This window comes from Choloepus didactylus, chromosome 17 (genome assembly GCF_015220235.1).
Source record: "Choloepus didactylus isolate mChoDid1 chromosome 17, mChoDid1.pri, whole genome shotgun sequence".
Taxonomy (NCBI): domain Eukaryota; kingdom Metazoa; phylum Chordata; class Mammalia; order Pilosa; family Megalonychidae; genus Choloepus; species Choloepus didactylus.
Window position 1 is genome coordinate 73,625,081 of NC_051323.1, and position 19,560 is coordinate 73,644,640.

At 56.7% G+C, this 19,560-nt stretch overlaps 1 protein-coding gene across 2 annotated transcripts in view; it reads left to right on the top strand.

The window, feature by feature from the left end:
- Window positions 1-6: 6 nt before the first annotated feature.
- Window positions 7-19,560, top strand: part of CRACDL (CRACD like) — a 120,731-nt gene continuing 101,177 nt past the window's right edge. For both annotated transcript variants that reach the window (XM_037807507.1, XM_037807508.1), the window contains exon 1: window positions 7-190. The gene's annotated coding sequence lies outside the window, so the exon portion shown is untranslated. The remainder of the gene's footprint in view (window positions 191-19,560) is intronic.

Here is a 19,560-nt window from a genome sequence, read left to right on the forward strand (position 1 = left end):
GTCGCGGCTGCGGCCGGGTCTGCGGCCACGCGCCCGCTGCCCTCGGGAGGCCTGGCGTCCAGGTGACACCTGCTGCGTCCCCGCCGCCGGGCTCGCGCCCCGAGCGGGAGGAGCCCTCGGGCCTCCGCGGCCCCGCCGCCGCTGCCTTCGCCTCCGCCGCCCGCCGAACCCGGGCCACGCTCCCGGGCAGGTACCTGGGGGGCTCGGGAGGCCACGGGTCGGGGCTGGGGCGGGGGCGCGTGGCCGGCGGCCCGGGGCGGGGTTGCGGGGGTCGCGGGGGCCGCGAGAGGTGCCCGAAGTTTCCCTTTGCTCACTTCGCCGGACTCGGCTCTGCCCCGCGAGCCACCAGCGCCGGGGAGCGCGGGGCGCAGGGGGACCCGGGCCCGGCCCAGGTGCTCGCCGGCGGGGTGGCTGCAGGCGACAGCCAAGGAAGCGGGCGGGCAGGTTCCTTCGGTCTCCACCTCGGGCTTCAGGCGATGGTTGATTTGTTTAACAGGTTCTCGGCTTTGGTTACGAGCCGCCCACAAGGCATTCTGGGCTTGATTTAGGAAGTGTTCACAATCGTTATCAATGCTCAGAAGCTGAGACTATCTGTTGACCAGAAGCTTCGTGTGGAGCAGGTTAGCTTGTTGGGCAGGTTAACTTGGGCAGGTATGAGGTTAACTTGCGATCAGAGTGTAAGGGGTTGGCAGCTGGCTTCACCTTTGGCTTTTGGAATGCCAGGAGACGGCATGGTCCTGCGTGAACCCGACTTGTGTGGGTTCAGGTCTGCGGCCCTCCTCGCCTGGTTGCCCAGCACTTACTGTTGAGCCGGGAGATCCTTGGAGTGGGAGACAAGCAGCTGTCTGACCTTTTAGAGCCTACCCCACACCTTCCCAGGCTTCAAGTAGCCTTGCTCTCATCCCAGCCTGCACGTGCCCTTGGACTGACACACACACACCACCCCTTCCCCCCATGAGACCTTAGAATAGAATCTGCTTGGACCCGTGGTGTTTCTCTGGAGCTCCTCACCCAGGTACACACCTGGGATCATGGAGCCTTGCCGTTGCCCCCAGGAGCCCTGTGAGGTTATCAGGGGACAGGGCAGCGGCTCACGGGTCCCTGCCACTGGGGCCAAGTTAGCACTGGGCTGGCTTCCGGGCTCCATCACGGTGTCTGGGGCAAAGGGAAAAATCAGTGATACTCTTCTGTCTTTATGTTAAATTTTGATCATCAGGCATCTTTGCCTTAATTTTGATGTTTTGAAAGATTGCATTAAAATAGCATCTTACTAAGTTTTTGTCGCCCCTGTGAGTTTTGGGCAGGAGGCTGGCATCTCACTCACCCGGTGCAGGTGCTGGAGGTGAGTTGCCGGGCCAAGGGCTTGTCCTCTCTAAGCGTCCGTTTCCTCATTTATGAAGTGGATAAAGGGTGTCATCCGTGGATGTTGCCTGGCAAATGCACAGCGCCTGGCGTGTGGCTGTCCCTAAGGGGTGGCTGTCCGGCCTTACTCCACTCAGCTTGGACCTCTTGGGCTAGTGATCGTCTCTTGCTGCGTCTCTACCTGGGGCTCAGTGGAATCACTCCGAGTGAGACAGGAGCCAAAAGAGCCAGCTGGCAGCGTGCTGCCCGGGCTCACCAGGAGCTGGTGTGAAGGTGCCCGGCCCTCCTGGGGGGTGAGTTTTCCACGGCAGCTTGGTGGGCCTTGAGCTTGCAACCACTTGCTTACCTGTTATCATTGCAGGGTGAAATTTCTCTGCCTCATTTGTGGCGTGCAGAATTTTTTATATGTGGACTTCATTTTGCCACCCCAGACACACGACTTGGGTTCTTTGGTTTACTTGCTGCCCGCTCATCATTGGGTTCACCTGAGCCTAATTCAAGTGAAATCTCAGCCACTACCTGGCTTAAAGCAGTCGGTCTCTCTGGGTTGCCCCTCTGCAGGGGCGTGGGTCCCTGGGCGCCAGGAGAAGGTGGTGGTTACATTGGGGAGGGGGTGTTGGCATCTGGCCCTTTGGCCATCCCCTCCGAGATGCCCCCTCCTTTGTCTTTCCCACGGAGTCCTGTCCAGCTGATGCCACCCCTTCCTGCATCTCCACACACTGGGGTCTCTTCTGGGCCCCTGCTGGGCACCGGGGCACCTGCCCGGGTCATGTAGAACCAGGAGGACAGGCTCACGGCTAATTCTGAACCCTGCTAGGGCACTCTTTTTTTTTTTTTTACTTTCCTAACAGGAAGCAGGACACCCCTCACCCCCCTGGCTTTCGAGACCCCCCTCAGCCTCTCAGGGGTTTTTATCCCCTCACCACCCTATCTCCTCCTGGGAGGTCAAAGGGTAGGAGAATCACCCCTCCCACCCCCACCCCCAGGCTCATCTCCTCCCAGCACCGGAAGGGCTTTTCTCTGCCTGTGGGACAGAAAGCTTCCACAGGTTCCTTGCTTTCTTCCCTGCATGTTGTGGGTTGGATTAAAGCTCCTGGCTCCAGCTTCCAAGTATTGCTAATGATACGTAAAGGGAATTGAAAATGTTTTTGTATTAACCTTCCCATCCTGATGTACTCTAGTGAGGTGGGAAGGAGGCAGGGAGGAGCAAGTTGGAAGTACATGAGAAGCTATTGCCACCCCCCCACCCCCACCCCGCACCTCTCAGCCCCCCATCTCCATCCTCTGTTCCTGGCGGGCCAGCTGGGATGTATGATCATTCGATTGCACAAGCCTTCTTCTCACCTGAAAAAGACCAGACAGGCTGCAGGGCCTGCTGGGAGATTCCATTCCCTGGCTGAGAGGAGCATGGGGGGAAAGAGTGACTTTGGGTCACTGGGTGAAAGGTAAAGTGGTCAGGGAAGGCTTCCTGGAGGAAGTGGGATTCAAAGTAACATTAAGACTCAGCTGCATGGATGTGAGATGAAAGAGAACTTCCCCTAAGAAGGAGAGGCAAAAAGGCCTGCCCAGATCCACCTGTGGCTTGACTCCTGCTGGTGTCCTCCCTTTCCCTTTTGTTGCGTAGATACCTGTAAACACTGGGATGGTTTGTGAATCATCTCCAGGTATAGACCGTCTAAATTCCTTTTATTTTCCCCAAACTGAGTGGAAATCAGATGAATTCTAATCTAATCATATTACTCTTAGATTTCTGCATCTGGAAAATACTTAGAAACTTTCCTCTCAGGGAAATGGCCCCTAAGACACATTGTGCTCCTGAGAAATTACCTCAAAATTCTTTGTCTGGCTTTTAATGTGCTTGAAAGCACAAGCCCGAGCTCAGGCCCATCATGACACAGAAGGTTCCATGTCAGTGCGAGGTGAGTACAGCCTCGAATTGACAGGAAACGATGTGGTGGGTTGCACGTCCGACCCGGGAGCCCCCCTCAGCCGTGCACCCCCCGATGCACCAGCATAGAGCTGTGCCCGAGGAGATGCCTGTAGTGAGAGGTTCTGAAATATTATTCTTATGATTAAGGTTTCTGTGAAAATAAATGATGAAAGGTCCTTTTGAAAGGTGAGGAGTGGAGCAAGCGTTGTTTGCTCAGCCCTCCCCCTGCCCTGGTGCGGGACTGGCTGGAATGTAGGAAATTTGAGAACTTCCAGAAAGATTTGTCCTCGCCTCTGAGCCCTACGCCAGCCTCCCCATGGTTGCTGCCCCTGAATTCTCGTGTGTGTGGAAGGCAGCGGGAGCGTTCGCTGTGTTGTGAGCAGTGCCCAAGAAGCTGCTCTCAGAAAGGGGGAGGTGAAGCTGTCCTGGGTGTTTGGCATCCGTAAGGCAGGTGTCCAGCCGTGAGGTAGCTGGACAGCCAGGGGCTCTGGTTTCGGCCCTGCCCCCCGGAGGCCCTGCAGTTTCGGCACCCCATCGAACGGGCAGGGGGTAGGGGCAGGCATGGTGGGAGCAGAAAATGCTTCACAAATTACCTGTGCCAATTCCTCTTCCGTGATCTTTATTTATAAGAAGGCAGTCGAGTGTGTATTAAAATTCCCCGTTAGGACCCCCTCCCTCCAGTAAGTCCTGACAGCACTGAAGGGTCCCTCCAAGGCCGAGATCTGGAGACACTTCAGGAAACTATCAATGCAGCTGTGCAGGGCGCTCCCGAGTAGGGCGAGTCTAGGTGCCTGAGGGAAATGACCCTGATGCAGTTTGAGACACAGTGAAAGGCAAGGGGAGGGATGTGGGGCAGGTGAGACAGGTGGGCTGGGTGGGAGGCCCGACCTCCTGAGTCCTGGGGTGCACAGGGCTCACACATCAGCCTTCCCCACTGGTGGTGGGGTGACGAGGCCCAGGCTGGAGGTGGGAGCCCGGGGGGCCTCAGGCGAGATGTGCCGGGGCTGGTGACACACCTGGGGCATGTTCCCCTGCCATCCTGGTGGACGGCCGCAGGCTCAGAGGGTGGCCAACGTGAGGTGCCTCTTGAATATTCATATGAGAGCTTCATGAATATTTAGTACCTTGTCTGTATTTAGCACATCATGACTATTTGCTGCCCAGGTGCCTCGTGTACGTTTAGTGCCTTGGGAATCTCAGGCATCTCCCATCCTTCCAGCCTCTTCTACCCCTGTTTAACACCCACTCACTCTGCCGGCCACCTCCTCACCTGCCCTTTACATGTCTCGTGAGATTCATCGCCCCGTTTGTTGTCTTCTCTATAGAATTGAATATACTCCAGCAACACAGCAAATGTGCATGACAGACAAGCTCCAGGTCACTCCTGAAAATCCGCTCCGAGGTTGGGAATCTTTAAGGAAAGGCTGAAGCCCTGGGGGACCTCTCGGGACCCAGTGGAGGAAGCTTGTCACCCAGTGGAGTCCACAGGCCGAGGCTGAGCCCGTGCTCAGAGCTGGCCTCTGCTCTGCTCTGGAGAGAGGGGATGGTTGTCAGCCACCCCTGTCCCCTGAGCTTCGCAGGGGTTTGCCTCCGCTGTCAACCGCCCAGGGTCTGGGTGCAGCTCCCGGTGGCCCAGTGTCCACACCTGCCCAGCGGGGGCCCAGCTCACCGCAGGCCACACTTCAGCCCAGGGCCCTTGAGCTCCCGTCCCTGCCCTGGGAAAGTCCGAGCTCAGCACCCAGCGCCGTCTCCATGACCCCTGCAGGGCTAAGCCCTGGGCCCAAGCCTCTGGGATCCTGCCTTATGCCTTAATTAGTCACCTTTCCCCCCAACAAGGAGTGTTACTGGGAACTTTTTATGGGTCCTTTCTGCAGGGAAGATTTGTGACTTAGGAGCTGCCTCCACTCATGGAGTGAGGGGCGAAGGGCAGGGCTTGTGGGTGGCCAGTCCCACCCTCCCCACCCCTGCACACAGGCTGTGCCACTCCAGAGGCTCGATGACCCGCTGCCCTGTGCTCGGGGCAGTGCCCGGGAGTGGAGCTGGCCTCATGTTTTCAGGGTTGCCAGGTGTCAGCGGCATGCTCCCTCGACATGCACATCTTTAAATCGTCATGTGTCTGTGTTTCCCGCATGCTGTCTGGGTGAAAATGGTGTCTTAACACGAGAACACACAGCACTGTGAAGCCGTGAGCTGCCAGCAGCATGGTCCGCATGGTGTCTTGCTTTCTTCACATCCTTCATGAGCAAAGATGGGTCTTGGAGTTCGGGGGTTTCTGTGAGCATTGCTTATTTGGTGTCACATTCCAGAACAGAAATGATGGAGTGTTTCCCATGGGCCCTGTGGGTACCCAGGGGCTCTGTTGTGGTGCAGGAACCACAGTGGACGGGACGTGGCCGCGCCAGCAACCAGGGAGGGCCCGGGAGGCCGCAGACTCCCCGGAGCAGACCCATCCACTGTCCGGGGACCCGGGAGGACGAGGTTTGGCTCATTTTGGTCGGGCAGGTCTTGGGCCGTGCCCTTGTGTGGCACCAGGCTGGGGCCAGCAGCCCCCAGCTCACACACCTGGGCGGAACATGGGCAGGCATTTCCGAAACATTCCAGGGCAGGAGACACAAACATACATGTAAACACAAGAGTCTAATTTAATAAAAAGAGGTAAGGTCTCTACTGCTGTGTGGCCTGCTTTTCCCAGGATAACAGTATGTGTTGACTCTTTTCCACATTACCGGATCTTCTTCCTTAGCTCCAGTTCTCCTGGCTGTGGAAATTCCACCACTGGCAGGTCCCGCTGGCTCTCCCAGACCTTGTATCGAGTGGACGATTAGGCCATTTTCAGCCTTTCATCATTTCGTAAGAGCATGGCAGTGAATATCCTCAGCCAGGCTTTCTTTTTTTTCCCAAATGTGCTTTTTTGCACACCTGTCTGATCAGTTTCTTCGAAGAACTATCTTGTAGGTAGATTTCCTCCATCCATACAAGCCTCCTCTTTGATATGTCCTGCCTGAAATCATTTTTTGAATTTACACCAAGGTGTTTTCCACACATGCATTTTTCCCTAAACGTTCAAGCCTCTGCATCACTGGGCATTCACTTGAGCTAAGCTAATACAAACAGAAGAGGATTTAATGCAGGAGATTCGGCTCTGACCTCCAGGAGTGAGCCGGGAGCAACGCAGCAGAGCTGGCCTGCGGGAGCCGCTGCCACCACCGATGCCACCCCCGGGGAGGCACCCACCTGCCCCCGGGCACACACGGTGCCTGTGTCCGGAGAGGACCCCGGGCCGCGTGGGGAGCCAGCGGGAAAGGGAGCCTGGCGCGTGTGGTCATTCGTTTCCTAGCCTCCCGCACGCCAGCGAGCCAGCAGGTGACAGGACCCCCAGCCTTTCTCTCTGTTTTTATTTTGTGATTTTATGTTATAGTTGATGTGGGCAGGGGTGAAATTCACAGTATTTAGCCACCAGTGTGGACTGGCCTGGTTTCCATCTCCCAGGATCAGGTGTTTGTCCTTCCCAGAGCATGTCACCCACTGTCCCTAGGTGACACCCTCATTTCCGTCTCCTCTGAGTGCTCCGTGGCCTCCCCCCACAGCTGGCCTCCTGCCCCTCGGAGAAGTCGGGCGGACGCGTCCTTAGCTGAGTGTCAGGGGAGGGTGGGCGGACAAGGTGGAACATGTACAGATTGTCCCTGCAGACACACTGTGCACAACTCAAGTGTTTGAGAATCAGCTCTCCCGGGTCCCGCCGTCGCAGGTGGTTTTACCTGCAGGAGCCGTGGCTCCCTTGCTTCTCTCTCGGCGGCTGAGCAGGTGCAGCTCGGGCCTCACGCCGCCCGTCACCAGCCCCCTTTATTTCTCACCTCCAGAATCGGTCGGCGAACAGCTTAGAGCAGTGGTTCTCTTTGCCACTTCAAACAGCTTTTGTGGGGAACTCGTGCAAATTCGGGTTTGCCTCATCCCAAGCCGCGTCCCCCGAGCAGGTGGCTGTGTCTTCAGTTGCTCGAGGAGAGCTTGGCTGAGGAGAGAGGACATGGAAGGGTTTGCCTCTTGCCCCCCAAAGCAGCACCGCAGCTGGGGGGTGTTGGAGACGTGCCAGGGGCTGCAAGCTGCATTCCGGCCTCACGGGAAACGTCACCCCTTAGAGGGGGCTGTTTAAAAGCCCCAGGTGCCCTGACCTGGCAGACTCTGAGCGGGGAGAAGGTGGCAGCAGAGGCTGCAGCTGAGGGAGGTGGAGGGGACAGCCCCCCGCGCTCCTTCTTGGAGACCCCACAGCCCCTACTCTCGGCAGAGCCCGTGAAGGAAACCCATAGTGTCTACAAAAGAGGAAGTGACAGCGATTGGATTTGTACCAAGCTATTCCCCTTAGGCTTCTATGGCACCTTCTTTATATGAATTGAAGACAGAACTTGATTTAAATGTAACAGCTTTTTCCCTCTAATTTGGGGGGGGTGTATATTGTGTATTATGAAGTAACTGTGATAAGTGTTTTATCTGCAACAGCTGGTTTTCTTGCAATTCTAATCCTGTGTAACAAGGTTCTGCAAGCTTTGTGTGTGTGCACGTGGCCTGTGAGTACAGGATAATCCCAGCCGCCCAGCTGCCTGTTGTGTGTGCGCGTGTGTGTGCACACGTGTGCATGTGGCGTGTGAATACGGGGTCATCCCCCTGCCTGCTGCAGCTGCTGAGCAGTGCGCCACTTTGGGTTGTCACCTCTTGGTCTCATTCTGTCCAGCGCTCACCCTGCACGCTGTGCCTAAGAATCACCGAGGCTCAGAAAAGCCGAGAAGGGCGGCCAGGATGCTCCGCCGGCGAGTGGCAGAGCCGAGTCCCCAGCCCCTGTGGCTCCTGCCAGTCACTCTGGCTCTTTTTTCGCGGTGGGTGTTCCGGGTCCTGTCGTAACCGCTTGTCCCCGCGAGCCCTCCGTGTGGCCGACCCTCCGTGGCCCCCTCTGCCAAGGAGCCTGGTGGAGCAGGCTGGGACCCAGTGGGCTTCCTTGGCAGTGTCCTCACCGTCCCGAACCGTCACCTGGAGAGGCCGGATGTGTCTTCTTCACGTGCCCAGAGTCTCCCGCTCTTGGGTGCATCACCCCCGGGTGTGCAGGGGGCCAGGCAGAGCTGGAGCAGGTACCCCTCATTCCTGTGGGGGTCAGCTCTCCCCCAGTCCCCCCAGGAAGCAGTCCTGAGGCCACCGTGGGCGGCAGGGGGCCGGGGGTCCTGACCCGGACCATGGCTGCCCGCCCCGTGTTGCCTGGGTGACGGGGGGGGGAAGCCTTTGGGGCTCCCCTTCTTTGCACATTGGAGACTGTGAAGCCACAGCCCAGGGCTGCTGGGGGGAGTGAAGGCAGCACTTGATGTGCAGAAGGTGGATACGAGCTGAAAAGCATTTTGATTATGATTTGGCCTCTGTGATTCTGGGCAACCCCCCCCCCCCTTTTTCTTCTGGTTACATTGTTCTGAGTTAAAACAGCGAGAATAAGACACTGGCTGTGGAGCTGGCTGCAGGCTGGGCCTTGGGGGGGCCCTGCAGGAGCAGGGGTGGCATGTCCCGGGGGTGCCTGGGGTGGCCCCGGGGCCTTGTGATGGGGTCCTCTGGGTTTAAATCCCAACTCTCGCCGCCACCCCCCCGTGGTGTGACCCCTCAGTGCCTCGTTCCCCACTTGCAAAAGGGGAGGGAGAGCAGTGCACCCCATGGCTCCACAGCGGGGTTCAGGGGGTTTCTGACACCTGTAAAGTTCATGGCATGTTGCGAGCCCGGGCTGAGGCCTTCCTCGCCTTCTGCAGGCGGGAGGACGCAGTGACCACCGTCTGCAGGAATAAGGGCTGAAGCGGTTCAGAGGGGAGGGAACGACCCCACTGAGCTTGCTGTGGACTCTATTTCAACACCATCGGGTACGTAAGAAATACTTTTCCTGTTGCTTCCCTGAATCACTTTTGGAAATAGAAAGTCTGGCCTCTGAGAGGAAAGAAGCTCAGGGACATTGACTCACCTGCCCCCACTGGAGAGACCCAGGTGGGGCAGACGGCGAGGGGCCCCCGAAGCCCCGAGGGGCCGGGCTGCGGTCTAGAGCCGATCCCCCGAGCGACTGGCCCCAGCACCCAGGGTCTGCCGCTGGGGCCCTGACTCAGCCCTCAGGCCGGGGAGGACCCTCCCCGGGCGGCCTGAGTGCCCTCCTGCCCATGTGGCGGCAGGACTAGCCAGGGGAGGAGGTGGTTCCCAGACGTCACCTGGCCTTGTGTCTCCCCAGTTCCAACATAAACACTTCTGTTATAGCCTCCTGTTGATCAGTGCTCTGCTCTTCTGACGGACAGAGTCTTTTGTATGAAACTGCAGTCTGAGCTCCTCACTGTGAACCAAATGGGGACACCTTTTTGAGTTCCAGTCAAGGCTGGCCCCAATGTTCGGCTTCTAAAGACTCAGCTCTCACCTAAAGCCAGGCTTCCCAGTTTTTCTGGGTGTGAGGTTCCCTTCATAACATCAAAAAATTGGGGAAACTTATACGTTCACGATCTATCAATGGGAAAACATGTATCAACCAAAAGATGGTATGAATTTTGAGGCTAAAGGTGACACTGTATTTTATCACATCAACATCTACACATACTTGAAGAGTAATCACCACCTGTGTACATGACATAGAGATTCACAGGTGAAGAACTGAGGTTCTGTGTTTGGGGATTCAGTACTTGCAGACTTGCTGAGTGGCGGGTATTCCAGGCTGCCCTTTTGTGGTTTGCGTTTTCCCCTGGGTGCTTTGCTTGCAATTCCAGTAGGTCCCAGCAGGGGGTGCCGGCGATCACACAGCCTCTGCAGTTGAGACTTCACTCGCGCTGAGAGGCAGATAGTGGTTTTCCGCTAGTCAGTGTTTTCTTTTCAGGAAAAAATGTTTTATGAACACAGCTGTAGGAATTAGCAGGAGAGCGTCTACCAGAGGTAACCAAACTGAACACGGATTTAAGACGACAACTAAAATCTGCCTACTAATGGCTGCTGGGCTTTAGGCAGCTCTCAGCTTCTGGGCAGCACACGCCACCCAAGGCCCTGGGCACTGTGCCACTGGCAGGGTGTGGACGTGCAGAGCGCTGGCTTTGGGAACATGCTGTCGTCCTGGTCACCTGGCCGGGAGGCTCTGGAGGCCACTCTTCCATGTGGCCTTTTCCTCAATGGGCCAGTCCTGCGGGGTCCATGGCCGAATCGCCCCCCGCACACGAGGGCCACATGTTGAGCTTATTTGAATGTGAAATGTTTATGCAGAAGGTGAAGCTGGAGGCAGACGTCCCTCAGACAAGCCAGCTCAGGCACTGGCCCACTGGCCATAAGCGAGTCACCTGCTGCAGGGGAAGGTGGCTGGAGCAGAGAATTCTGCTGGGCAGGGGCAGGTGGGTGCACCGTGGAGGAAGTGGCCATGCGTGTCCACGAGAACCTCGGCAGGGGGTGCCCACTGGCCTCTCGGTCCGGGGAGCACAGTGCCCAGGGCCGGTAGTTTTAGGGGCCCATGACAATGTTCTGATTTCTGTTAAAATCAGAAGAAAAACACAAACTATTTGTCAAAGAAAATGTTCTAATATATGACATTAAAACTTAAATCTTGAAACACATGCAATTGTAAAATATAAATATAATTTAAATTTGATGGCTTTTTGTGTGTGTGTCTGGGGGAGGGGACCTACGAAGGCACAGCTGGCCCCAGAAGCCGGCGACCCAAGGCAACCGGGACCCCAGGGCTGCTCAGTAGGGTCAGAAAGCCCCTCTTTCCACAGGCTCTGGCCCAAATGCTGGGGGACCTCGGGCTTCGGGGTTCCCTAGAAGGAATGGCAGGATCTTCAGTTTTAGCTAAATGCAAATACAGCTTTTTGATTTTGGGGTGAGACTGAGGCCTTTGGACGTGTTTCTCTGTCTGTAAGATGGGGTGATGGTTCCTCCAGGTTTGCTGTGGGATTTGAACGAGATAACACAGGCAGTGCCTCCCCAGCCCACTGCTGGTTTCTTCTCCTTTGGTCTACGTTGCCTCACTGAGGAGAGCCAGGGAGTGGACATGTGTCTGCCGGGGCCACGTGCTGCCTGCTGTCCCCATCTCCGGAGCCCTAAGACGCACAGCCACCCAGGCCTCGCCCTCGGGGTGACTCAGAACGTCTGGGTGGGGTTGCCCCTTGTGTTTCATGAGCTCTGCAGGTGAGTCTGCTCAGGTGAGTCTGCTCTGCTGCTGGGCCTTCACCTGTGCGTCTGGTCCAGGAACAGGCTCCCACCTTCCCAGGCCCTGGTCTGGGAGATGCCAAGAATGCAGGGCTGTGCCGGCTCGGCACCCTGTCCTTTCTCAAGAGGCACAAAGGCGTCTTTGTCCCCAGCCCCGGGGCCCTCTCTGTGTTCCTGGAGAACTCCTTCCTTTTGGCGCAGGGAGCGAGCCAGGAGGGCCTCCCCACCCAGGGCGCACACGTCCAACTTCCCCCATCCAGTTGGTCACCGTGGATGTGTTGGCGCCATGTGCACAGCACTGTGATCCCCAGGAGGCCCCGGGTGTGGGCGCCTTCACTGCATCCCCGAGAGTGGAAGACGGTGTCGCTCTTACCAAAAGGCGGGTTAAAGCGAGCGGGCGCTACGACAGATGCCAGCCGGCCAGAGTCACGGATTTGGGCTGGGGGGTTTGGGGGGTGACGTTTGGGTGGACCTAGAAGGGTGACCACCAGGGAAGGGCATGTCCTGGTGAAGGAGGGCACAGCCCGTGTCTGCTGGGCAGGGCTGCAAGGGCAGAGGAATTTACAAAGAGCTGGGGCCAAACCAATGGGTCCAGCCTCCTGGAGGAAAGTGGTGGCACCTCGGAGGCGACGGCCCAGAGGTGACCACGCAGGAGACGCTATAGAAGGAGCTGCGCGGCTCGGCGGAAGCTGTGGAGACCCGGGCCTGCCTCTCGGCCTGCACAGAAGGCCGGGAAGTGTGCTGCGGAAGGGGATGGACGAGGGTGTGACACCTCGGTGGGGTACGGACAGAAAGTGTTTGGAACCTGTGGGAAAAAAATGATGAAAGTGTGCTGGGGACAAAAAGGAGTAATTATATAAATGGAGAGATTCAGCGTCTTCCTGGAAGGAAAGAATCAATATTTTAAATATTTCAGCTGTTCCCAATATATGGATTTAATGCAATTCCCAGCCAACATCTTGGCGGATAACCTAGCAGTATTAGAACATATCATAAATTTATAATAACCTGAACATTTTGATATTGGAATGGAAATAAGCAGCCTGCCTATGGAACAGGCTAGAAAGTCTAGAAAGTAGACAGAAGTTAATAGATTTCATTAATAGCTAACTAGTTGGGAAACCACCAGATCCTTCACTCATATCAAACCCCAAACCGTATTCCACATGGATTAAAAATCTCAATGTAAAAATGAATTCATTTTAGTGCTCAAAGAAAATCCAGATAAGTATTTATGCAATTATGGATGGGAGACACCTTTCTACATATATTACCAGAGGCAGAGCCGCAGGCCAGAGCTGTTTTATTTATCTATTGGGTGTGGGTGTGGGGGTATAAAAATTTTAGTATATCAAAAAAAAAAAAAAAAAAAGACTCTAAAAAGAAACAAAATCAAAAGTCAGATGATAAACTGAAGGAAAATGCCTGCAGCCTAGGTGAAAAATGCCCCGTGACAGAAGCCACTCGTAATTGTAAACCGCTCCCGCGGTGGCTGGACTTCCCAGTAAGAAGACAGGTGACGGATGTGGATGAGTTAACAGAGAGAGATGTAATTGGTAACAAATGCAAGAAAATCGTACAGTAATCAAGCAGGTGTGTGTTAAAATAAGACACTACTTGTTGCTATCACGTTCTCAGGGTTTTGGGTTTTGTCTGTTTTTCTGTTTGGGAACGATATTCAGAGCGGGAAGACGCGGAGCGAGAGCTCACATGTGCCTCTGGGAGAGCAGATCCCTTTCTGCCTGGCAGTCTGGCCGGGTGTCTCCAAGCCCTAAAGAATTCCTCCTTTATCTCGGTAATTCCATTTCTAGGAATTTACCCCAAGCTCACGGTTACATCAGCACTCAGGGACTCCTGTGCAAAGACATCCAGTGCAGTGTTATTTTATTTGAAAAGATGGAAATTTGGAAGCCGTTGACACATCTAGTGATGGGCAAGGAGACACTTGTGTGCCGGAGTATACGCGAGGCCTTGGGAACGTTCCGGAAGAGTGCTTGGTCTCCAGGGAACGTGGTGATCTCAGGCTAAGTGAGGAAGGCGGGGTGCATGGGGGGTGCGGAGCAGCCGGAGCTGGAGGGAGAGCGAGGACCCACGAGAAAGGGGCCCGGGGCCCACGGGAGGGACGGGCCCCTCCATCCAGGCCTGCTGCCGGCTCCCGGCCCCCCCTTCAGCTCGCTCCTTCCCCAGGGAGCCCCTGCCCCCCGCTAGGCCTGGGGGTCATGAGGGATTGGAGTTCAAACAAAACAAAGCAAAACACTCAGGATGTAAAACTTAAAAAAAAAAAAAGAAAGAAAAGTTCAGAATATACAGCTTTTTAAAAAGGGGTTGTGTCATGCATAAAAACATATATATATATATTATTTATATTTGTGTACAGGGAAAAGACTGGAAGGAAACATCAAAATGCATTTCTGCTTAGCTCCAGTAGAATTATGTGAGATTTCATGTTTTTCTGTTTTCCCTTTCCTTACAATCAGCATGAATTGCTTTTTTAAAAAAAAAAAAAACAGACATTCAGTAAACGGTACATATTTAAATGTACAATTTGGTAAGTTTTGATCTACATTCACACCCACGAAACCATCGCCATATCAAGGTGGTGAACAGATTTGTCCCTCAGAACGTGTCCTCGTGCCCCTCGGAGACCCACCCTCCCTCCCTTCTCTGCTCCCCCCCCCCCCCCCGTGTGCCTCTGCTTCTCTGCCTGATTTGCATTTCGTAGACTTTTATATAAATGGAGCCATACAGCACGTACTCTCTCGTCTGGCTTCTTTCAGCCCCAGATTATTTTGTGACGCGTCCATTGTAGTTGTATGTATCAGTCACTCCTTTTAATTGCTGCGTAGTATTTCATCGTGTGGATCCAGCACCGTTTTTGTGTATTTTTTTAATCCAGTGAATTACTTTTCTACTTAGGAAAAGCCCCATTTCCCCGGTGCCTGCTGGCACTCCCAGTGTGGGGCTGGGGTCCTATTCTCCAAGCAGCCCCATGGCGCGGAGAGTCACCCCGTCCTTCCTTCTCCACAGAGGCCTCGGAAGCAAGCAGTAGGTAGAGAGGCCACGGGGCCTTGCCTTGGAAGGCGCAGTGAGGGCATCTGGGTCCAGGGCCGCCCACCGGGCCCTCCTGTCGCCGTGGAAACAGTAGGGGCCTGCCGGCGGTGAGGGAACCTGACATCCCTCTCCCAGGAGGCAGGTGGGGGTCCGGGAGGGGCAGGGCTTCCTGTTTCTATAACTCCCCTATGAAGAGGATGGAAAGGACGGTGAACCCGACTGGACAGGGTCTGACCGGTGCAATCTTGTGTCCACCAGGGCAGCGCGGGGCCCCAGGGGTGCCAGCCAGAGGCCAGGCCGGGGTGCAGGCTCTGCCCACGTGCGGCAGTGAGCTGGCAGTGCCGCGCGCCTGCAGCCCGGCAGCTGGGAAACTCAGGGACATGCAGGGAAGCTTTGGAAGCAGCCTGCAGGTGGGGGTAGCAGGGGGGGAGCCCTAGGAAATGAGGGGGCTGCAGGGTGGCCACGGCGGGCATCGGGGCAGGTGGGAGGTGGGCAGGCCCTGGCAGGTTTCCCAGCAGGACTTGGATTTAATGCCCTTCCTTGTGTTTTCTATGGGTTTGTACACAGTGGGGCCCCCGGTATTGTGTGTGGGAGGCCCTGCATAGAGGGGGGGACCCCCCGGGAAAGCTGGCCCCTGGGAGGTTCTGTCAGTGGATGGGGGCTTAGAGGCAGACGGGGGCAGGTTTGGAGGGTGCTGTGTGTCCTCTGGTGAGGGGACAGCAGGGACGGTCACACTTCCAAAGGGGCTGACCCTGAGGGGATCCCCGTTCTCGCTGGGGGGAGGCCAGGCCCGGCGGCAGGCAGTCCCTCCCCAGGCTGCTGTCTGGGGGATCCCAAATCGTGGCTCCTCCTTGCGTCCTCCTGGCCCTGACAGCTCACCCCACTCCTTCCTCAGACCAGGTGGACAGTGCTTTGACTGTCATGGGCCCTGAGGGCGCCAGCCACCTGCCCACCCTCCTGAGTGGTCTGTCTGCCCTTGGCGCTGACCCTGCCTCCTCGGACGCCCTGGACCCTGGAGACAGGCCCTGGAACCGGGCGGCCCAGCTGTGCTGCCCTTCCCTGCTGCTGTGCCCTCCAGAGCCGTCCAGGGCCCGAGCCCCTCAGGCTCCCCGGCGGGCCCAGCCGTGACCCCCACCCTCCCCGAGCACCTCCCGCCCCGCGCTTCAGACCCCAGTGCCCCCCACCCCAGGCACGGCCACCCAGTAGCCTGGCGTGTCCCCCAGGCACGGCCACCTGGCGTCCCCTCCCCGCCTGCAGGGTGGGGTCGCGTGTCCCTCCTCGCCACCCACGTGAGGGGCTCGCCCGCCGGCCTCCCCCACAGACGGGGCATTTGCTGAGGGTGGGGGCTGCGCCTCGGGAGAGCCACGCGGAATAGGGGCTCAGGAAACGATTTCTGAATTAGACAGACTTGAACTTCTAGATGTAAACAGTCTCCCTCTTCTGCTGAACTGGCTGTGGTCCCTGATCTGCTTTCTGTGCGTGAGAACTTCAGCAGCATCTTGATCATTTTCCTCGTGCTGAAATGGGCCTTGGTGGTAAAGAGAAATACAGGTTTGATTTTTAAAACCCTGTGGTTGTGCAACACACAGCTGGTGTCTCAAGAAATTTCTTGAATTTACAGAACGTGGCCTTATCTCCTCCCTGTCAGCTTTGGCTAAGGCAGGCCGAGGCCTCGGAGCTGCCTCCGGCTTCCAGTTTCGGCCCGAGGACCCCTGGCCCGTGCCCGGCATGGTGCCCTGTGGGTGCCTTGCAGCTTTTCTCCCAGCTCCTCTGCCAGGGAAATGACTCAGAGCATGTGCAGCGTGGGCTGGTGTGGGTGGCGCAGAGCCCAGAATTAGCTCAGCTTCGTTGTCAGCAGGGCTGCAGCAGGGAGGGTGACGGTGTGCCAGGCTGGAGGCCGAGCCGGGAGCCCGGGTGCAGCAGGGGCAGTCCTCGGGAGCCACTGGGGGTGCAGGGAAAGCCTGCTTTGTGCCCGATGCATGCCCGTTGGTACATGAGCAGAGGGTCAAGGGAGCAGGCCCCTTGCAGCCACAGCTAGGCTGACCCCAGCACACCTGAGCAAACAGGGACAGGGAAGGTGTGGCCAAGCCACGCTGAGGAGCAAGTGGCAGGTGGCAGGTGGGTGCGGGCATCTCCATGCTCACCAGTCAGCTTCTGGCTGCGACGGTCAGCTCGGTACATTCACCTGCCCGCAGCCCACCCCGGTGGGCAGAGCAGAACCGCAGCTGAGCTGCTCCAACACCTGGCAGTGCAGCCTCCTTCTCTCCCTCACCTTCGTGTGCTGTTTGCAAGCTGCCTTTTTGTTTGACAGGAGAGAATTGTTAGCATGGGTATTGGAACACGTTGCAAAACATTTTGTCCTCTCTTGCCCCTTTTTTGCTGCTCTCCCCAACTCTGTCTTCTGTGCTGTCCCAGTCTCGGGGACGTGTGTTGCCAGGATACCGGCAGCTGCCACCAGCAAAGTCAGGGAAGCCAAACTCATCACCCCCTGCACGTTTGGGCAAAACACGAGGGCAGGCTGCCCGCTCTCCGGCGGTGGGCAGGGGCCGGGCACTCCCGCCGCCACCAAATGAGTCAGCGAGGTGGAACAGTAAAATATTTAATCTGATGCGTGTCAATACTGTTCTAGAAGAATCATTTTTAAAGGACTTATTAGGCAGCGTGGGTGTGTGACTCCACCTCTGTGAGTTTTCTGTTGCCATGTGAGACACACGCCTAGCAGGGGAGGCGGTGCGTTTGGGGGTTCAGCGGGTTTGCTCGCGTGAACAGAACAGCTTGTGGGAGAAAACAAAGCGCCCCGAGGCTTTAGGGCTGGCCCGGCCTGGAGGCTCAGCTGGTCACCTCCACTGCAGGGCCTCGGCCTGGCCTTGGTCACGGCTTTGGAACCAGGAGGCCACGTGGCCTTGCCCCGGAGCATTGCCAAGTTGCTGCCCTCCCCACCGGAGGGCTCAGCAGCCCCCCTGCCCGCAGGCGCCTTCTCCTGCTCTGGCCAGCCCGGGCCTTTGTGGTCTTTGGACTTGGACACAGGTGGGGGTCAGGAGTGGTATGTTGGACGACACCCACACCCAGGACACCAAGAGGGAGATTCTCTTCTCATCCACGAGGGTCAAAGGCAGGGCCCCTGCTTCGTTGGCTCTGTCTCCCCCAGGCCTGGCTCAGTGCTCTGCGGGAAGGATGGCAGTAATGCCCGTGGACCCTCCGCTGGCTCCTGTGCCTGGCTCCAGGTGCCTTTGTGCACAAGGTCACTTGCGTCTGGAGAAACTTTTCCATTTATGTAACCATCTGTCCTTTTCAGGGTGCCATACGGAGTGGTTCGAGCCCCACGTCGACTGTAAGGTGGGCAGGGCGAGAATTAACCTGCCCTTTCAAAGGCCCAGCCGGTGGAAGGGACCTGCCCGAGCTGGGAGCAGACTCACCGGCTGAGTGGGCCTCCCTGCTTTCCCCGGTGCCAGGCCCCCTGCAGGCTCCATCCAGAACCCTAGGTGGGGTTTACTGGGCCCACTGGACCCACAGTGAGGCCCTGGGGTGAGGACAGATCCAGGGACTCATCACCTCCTATCATTTCCAAATCTGAACGCTGAGGCTAAGGAGGGTGAAGCACTTAGCTGAAGGTGGAGTGCTGCAAAGAATTATTTGGGGAAGAATTTTTTGAAAGTACCTGTTCCGGTTTGCTAATGCTGCCGTTACGCAAAATACCAGAAATGGATTGGCTTTTATAAAGGGGGTTTATTTGGTTACACAGTTACAGTCTGCAGGCCACGAAAATGTCCAAATGAAGGCATCAACACAAGTATACCTGCACCGAAGGAAGGCCAGTGGCGTCCGGAAAATCTCTGTTAGCTGGGAAAGCACGTGGCTGGTGTCTGCTGGTCCTGGGTTGTGTTCTAGCTCCTCTCTCTGCTCCTGTGCTTTCTTGCTTCTTTCTCTGAGGAAATTTCTCTCTAAGCGCCTGGGGGTCCTGTCTTAGCATATCCCGGGGGCAAACTCTGGGCTTCCTCTCTTAGCTAAACGTCCTTCTGTCTGAGTCTCTAAGCACATCTAAGCATCAGCATCAGCGAGTGCCTGGCCTGTGTGGCTCTTTTTAAAGGACTCCAGTAAACCAATCAAGACCCACAATGAATGGGTGGGTCCACACCTCCATGGAAATAATCTAATCAAACATCACCTACAGTTGGGTGAGTCACATCTCCACGGAAACAACCTAAACCAAATATCCCACAAGATTGGAATAAAGACTATGGCTTTTTCTGGGGGACATAAAATATCCAAACCAGCACAGTACCCGAAACCAGCCTGCTGATGCCCGACGAGCTGGATTCGGGTGAAACATTTGCACCCTCAGGACTCCTCAGGAGACTCCCTGGGCCTGGGGATCAGAGTGGACCTCTGCAAGGCCCCCTTTCTGACAGCCAGGTGGGTATTTGATGACAACTTCTCAGCCTTTAAAAAATGAAAGTTTTCCTTGACTCTTCTGATTCTCTGAACCAGTAGGCTCGTTGGAACTGAGTCCTGAATGGCCCCTCTCTTTCCAAGGTTGATTCCACGTCACCTTGGGCACTTCCTTCAATCCTCACGTCAAGCCCTGGCTGGGAGTGGGGGCAGCCGGTAGCTCTGCTTTCCGGAAGAGGACATGGGCTGCCTGGGGACAGGAGCAAATGGACCCAGGCCTGCGGGACCCCAGACCCCAGCTCTGGCAGTGGGGGCGCGTGGGGGGAGGGAACCTCTGTGTGTCAGCCCCTCGTCTGGCGGGCGGCTCCTTGTTTGGGGGAACAGTTGTCACGAGCCCAGGCTGTGATTCTGGTTCTGGTGGGTCCTCACTGAGAACAGTGCTTCAGGGAACAAGGAGCTTCTCAGGGTACATTTTCAGAGAAGAAGCCGCAGAAGAGATGGGGGTGCCCTACCTCGGGGTGGTCCCAGCCTGCAGGCCCTGGGCCAGAGGCCGTGGCACCTGCTTCCTGCCCGTGGGAGCACCTGGAGGGGAAGGTGCTGACGGGAGTGGCGGTGCCTGGCTGGGGCTGGGGAGCCAGAGGAAC